The sequence below is a fragment of the Papaver somniferum genome, chromosome 2 (assembly GCF_003573695.1).
Source record: "Papaver somniferum cultivar HN1 chromosome 2, ASM357369v1, whole genome shotgun sequence".
NCBI lineage: Eukaryota > Viridiplantae > Streptophyta > Magnoliopsida > Ranunculales > Papaveraceae > Papaver > Papaver somniferum.
Window position 1 is genome coordinate 176,776,680 of NC_039359.1, and position 5,735 is coordinate 176,782,414.

Sequence of the window (5,735 nt, forward strand, 5' to 3'; positions counted from 1 at the left end):
ACACTGTTTTGGAAAACTGACTAGCTACGCCCTATGTATTCGCGAATGTTGGGTTCTCCGCTTCGGCTTCATATGCCTCCTCCTCGTTATCTTCCCAGGGCCTCCAAACATCTCCGCTTGGATCATGGGATAGCATCATGACTTGGTGTTGGACTTCCATGCCATTCTCTGGATTTCCCATCTCAATCTCGCCTATTTCTAGCTTCTTCTGGAACAGTATCCGTAGATCGTAGCAGTCGATTGTAGGGTGTTGTATCCTTCGGTGGAAGTGGCAGTACCTAGCATCGTTCTTGTCAATGGTGTTGGGGTCCGTCTTTGTCGGCGGCAGTTGAGTTTCTTGATTTGATATCCACTGCTCTAACAGACCCACGATCTGTTCCTTGCTGCAAGGTAGGGAGGGGCGGAGGAAGCGATTGGGTGCTCCAGCCTTCTCGGTTATTATTGGCGCGGGTGTTTCTTGGTACAGTTGATACGGTGTTAACTGTATTGCGCCAGATATAATCTGAATTGTGTTCCTCAACACAATCAGCGATCCTTGTCGCCGCTTCTTCTATCTCAACGAACGTTGGGAAGCGGAAATTGACCAGGATTTTCTTAAAGGACGGAGTCATTCCCCGCACACAGATTTCTACTAGCGCTTCCTCCTTAATGTCCTCATGGAAATCCAGAGTGAGTAGTCGGAACCTGGTGATATATTTTCCTATTTCCTCGCCTGGGCGCTGGTTGCATTTGCTCAGATCTATAGTTGTAACCTTTCTTTTTGATGAATAAAACTTTCTGAAGAGAGTGGACATAGTTTACTATGAGCTAATGCTTCCTGACTTTAAGTTGTCATACCAGGTAAACGTTGTATCAGTTAGCGACTTTGGAAACTCCCTCAGACACAGCTTCCCGTCGGTTGCACGGTCATTCATGGTAGACAGAAATAGGCTAAGGTGTTCCCTCGCATTTCCTTGCCCGTTGTAGACTTTGAATTTCGGTGAAGTATAATCATCCGGGTATTGATACTCTATGATTTCTGAGGAGTAAGGGATATCCATGAAATCGTAATTATCTTGTTTGACAACCCTATAGTTCATCTCCAAGTACTTAGCCATCGCTTCTTGCGTCATAGCTACGGTTACTTCCTTTTCTTTTGTAACTTCCGCCGCCTCTTTTGCATTCTTATGGGCACTCGCCGCCTTCATGAGTTTTCTCAACTCTTGCTCTCTACGTACGTGTTTTTCCAACTCCTTATGCATCTCTTTGAGGGAAGGCTGAACGAGTGGTGTTTCTTCGACTTCCGGTTGCTTATCCTTCTCGCGCGCGTCATCTGGCTTTCTCGCTTGCGTGATGGGCTCTGATACTATCCCTACTCTTTCTCCTTCTTTGTTGAGTGGCGGGATGTTCGATGAACTCTCTGTTGTGCTTGAGTTAGCGCCTCCTAAGTGTGTCATGGTTAGCTAGGCACGAGCCTCCGGGTGTGGTCACCAAATGTTGAAGGGTGAATTTAGGTTTGAGGTTCTACCCGTCCTAGCTAGCCAAGTCAACTCACTTTAGCAAGAATAGCAAGAGAAAGAGTTGTCTTTCCATTATACCTTGTCCTTCTTTATATAGACTTTCTAAAAGCCCCTTCCTTTTATGACATCACGCCATGTGTATTAAACCCCTTTAATTACCTCTAACTCCATTCCTTCCTTAATATAACCTCTTCCTTATTCATTAATCCCTTCCTTGTCCTTCCTTCCAATGGGAACTTTCTTGTTGGACTTGGGATTAGTACCCAAGTCCCCATATTTTCTACTTGACATAGCCACCTCCTTGAGGGTACCCTACACCCATTAAGGGGTACTATTTTTCATGTATCAACAATCATCGTTATCACAAATACATGAAAATACTACTTTATCAAAACCATTAGTGTTTTCCACCCATACATCTGCCTCTAAAATAGGTGAATATAGATTGACATTTTCAGCAATAAGGTATGAAACACTATATTCAGAATTAATCTCATTGGGAAAAACAAACATTTCACATTTATAGTCCACATGCTTATCACTTCTTTCACTTTCATTTGGTACAGTGATAACTCGACTCGTTGCAGGTTGTAAACCTTGTATAGGGTCATCAGTCCATGAAAGATTCAAATTGTTTCTCCTTCCTAGTTCACAAGTTGATGAGTATATGTTATCCTCGTGTATTTAATGGGAAGTATTGGCATAATGCAATTTAGACTGCTTAATGGCATGTAATTCAGAGCAGTTCTCAATCAAATGGCCTAAGCTATCACACAAGATACAAAAAGAGAATTCAGTCTGCCTACATAACTTGGGTGCATCATAATTTTCATCTGTGCACCTTTCTAGAGCTTTAACTCTTCTAATTAAGAATTCTATATTTGTATCAGAGTCAAAATCAACATCTGACTCATGGAGATCACCCATATCATGTGACATTGTCCTAGTTTCTCTAACGGATTCCTATTGATGGGTTTTCTTTGCAACTTCAGCTAGAAATGACCATGCATTATCCACAATTTTATCAATAAACTCACCGTTACACATAGACTCAACCAAGGATCGAGAGTTAAAGTCTAATCCTTCGTAAAGAATACTGACCAGTCTCCACTTCTCAAAGCCATTGTGAGGACACTCAAACAACAACTTATTAAACCGTTCAAAATAATGAAAAATGTCTCTCCATCTAACTGCACAAAAAAGTTTATACTTTGGCAAATGCTGCTAGTTCTATGATATGGAAAGAATTTTAAAAAAATTATGTTGTGAGTTGGTCCCAAGTGGTGATAGACTGCGATCTCAGACTGTAAAACCAAATTTTAGCTCTTTCCTTTAAAGAAAATGAAAACAGACGAAGTTTTGGAGAGTCTTCAGACAAATGATCAAATTGCATAGACCTACAAATTTCTTCAAACTCTCTTACATGATGATAGGGGTTTTCAGCATCAACCCCTCGAAATATCAGAAGCATTTGTATCATGTTTGCATCCAATTCAAATGGACCATCAGTTTGGGGTAAGATAATACATGATTCTCGTAGGATACATGTGAATCCTGGAGAGTACGGGGCAGATTCATGGCATCACCCATTGTCTCAAATTGGACAGGTGTCAACTGGAAGTTGGGATTTTAAATAGGCAAACTTAATGATAAATTATGACAATATGCAACAGAGCCTAGACAGTACAAATCCAGGGATATATAATTTCCAAGTCAAATACAAGGGATTAAGACCACTTAAACAAAGTCACACACCCATACAGTATTAGAGAAAACTTAAATCTTGCTACAACCAGGAGTAGGAATAACCAATTATGATCTACCTTCCCTTGTTCTTTCTGTTTGTCCAGTGCAATGGTCTCCCTAGCACCTAGTTCTCACCAAAAAATCAGTTCCGTAGATCATGAATTATCAAAACCAAACCAGAAGAAATTGAACAGAAAAACAAAATACACAAAAACAAAAATGAGTTACCGAAATAAAAGAACAAACAAAGGAAGTACACTAAAATAATATAATCAAATATACACCTAGAAGTCTAACATGTTAAGAGAAATCAAAAGCTACAGGACACAACCTAATTAGGACCTACAGATGCAAGTGAATGGGACACGAAAGATATGAGTGGGACTAGAACGAAAACTAAAAACAAAATCAAAAAACAAACATGCAACTATAAGAATCCTAAACTACAATTCAGTAAAAGCAAAGTCTATCAAATAATCTATACACTTACGCTAACAGAACTATAAATGGATTTTTACATATTTAGGCCTGTGTTTTTCTATGGTTTACAAAACTAGGCCACTTTTTTTTATTTCTTACAAATCTAGGAAAGTTTTGACCAAAAATGGTGGATGGAAAGTTAGCTACCGTTATTTTCCACCTAATCATATTTTTCCAGTTTAAAAGACGTTTTAGTCCCTCAAACTAGCCATCTAAGATCAACGACAAAGATTTCATTACAAAGCGAATGGCCAAGATCTTGTTTATAGAGTGCACGTGTAATAGATCTAGCCACAGAAAACCAAAGGACTATGATTGGTCATACTCTAATTTCATAGTTCAGACTCTGCCACCGACCACGTTCCATTCTCCTTGACCATCTCATTTTCTGTCCATCTGAACACCTTCTTCCACTAATTGCCACAACGCCTCTCGATTCACAGTCATATAGCAATGACAACATCACTTGTTTTGAACACCTTCTTCCATTAATTTCCACAACACCTCTCAATTCACAACCATACAACAATGGCAGCATCACCTGTTCGTCTTCCCTGTGTATCCATAACTCTTCTTCAGTTGCAGAGCTCATGGAGCTAATACCTCGTTGTTCAACACTTTACATTAAGAACCATTCACTCTTGTAAACAGATCCATCTCCATTGTCTCATATGTCATCAACACCCATATGTTCACAAGCCTTGTAACACCTTCAATAAGCATAATCTGTCTCGTAATCATGTTAACATCCAGTACTTACACGGAAGCTTTATGTCCTATCATTTCTTTGAACCTCTGAAGCAATATCCACACAACCACCCTCTCTTGCAATCATTTTCATTAGCCCCATATTGCATTTGAGATTCATTCTTCTTCCATGTATACACGTCCATGGAGACTGCAGACTACCCATACAACCACCATTCAACCAAACCAATCTGAGAACGTAAAACCCATGATAATCCCTTGATACAAATCATTAACTTAACCAATGTTTCTCGGTCTTAACACGTTATTGCTGTCTATTGCTATCAGATACCAAAACCCCCAAGATTTGCACTACAACCACCAAAACCAACACCATTATGAGAATATTAAACCCACTCATGAGTACTTCAGCCATCTAATTCCTCTCAAATCTCGATAATTAGCACCATAAATCAACAATGAAATTGGATTAAAACCCATCACAGAAAGAACCCTAGAAAAAAACATGAACAATTTTATTTACAGACAAACCCTAGAAACTATCATCACAAAAAACCCTACAAAAAAACCCAATCCATTTAACATGCTTGTAATCATTAACCACCATACGAATCAAAACCAATAGTGGGTTATTCACGATTTACCTTTCATCTGCAAAATGATGTATTTTTCTTCTTGCCATCAAAACCACGACTAAATCTTCAATCTCTGATAAATAATCACGATTAACCTTGATTGCTGAAAAACCTATAGCTTATCTCTCGATTTCTGATGAAGAAATCCTTGATTTAGAATAAGCAGAGAGTAGATGAAGAAACAGAACGGAAGAATGAGAAAAGATTGTCTCCCTTATGCTATCTAACCATTTCCACGTGGGGCGACAATTTATTTGGCCTATCCATCATAGCCGTTCATATTTCTACTACACATCCGGATCTTTGATTAGTGACGCATAACCACATACGTGGGGAGATATTTACTATGTTATATACACACGTATTGAAGGGAATAATTGTAATCTCAGCATATCCATGAGATATCACTGTACGAGATGTTGAAGAGATATTGACCAGTCAACGCGATAGATTGACTGAGATAACAAAAATGGATGGAATCCGTTTAGTAGGTTTAGATTTGTAAGAAATAAAAAAGAGGCGTACAAATGAAAACGAGGGTCCAGAACAGGCCTACTTCTATATATATTCCAACTATAAATTAGCTAACACAAGCTAAAAGTTATTATATACTCTTCACTAAAACAGTGAACTACAACTAACTTACATTATTATTTGACTGCAGACA

The 5,735-nt window shown here is 38.8% G+C and overlaps 1 long non-coding RNA gene across 1 annotated transcript; it reads right to left on the reverse strand.

Annotated features, from left to right (window-relative positions):
* Positions 1 to 3,742: 3,742 nt before the first annotated feature.
* LOC113349854 lies at positions 3,743 to 5,266 on the reverse strand. Its single transcript, XR_003360421.1, has 2 exons — positions 5,078 to 5,266; positions 3,743 to 4,926 (listed from the first exon to the last, which is right to left on the reverse strand). It is a non-coding gene; the product is annotated as an uncharacterized LOC113349854 (long non-coding RNA).
* Between the last annotated feature and the right edge of the window lie 469 nt (positions 5,267 to 5,735).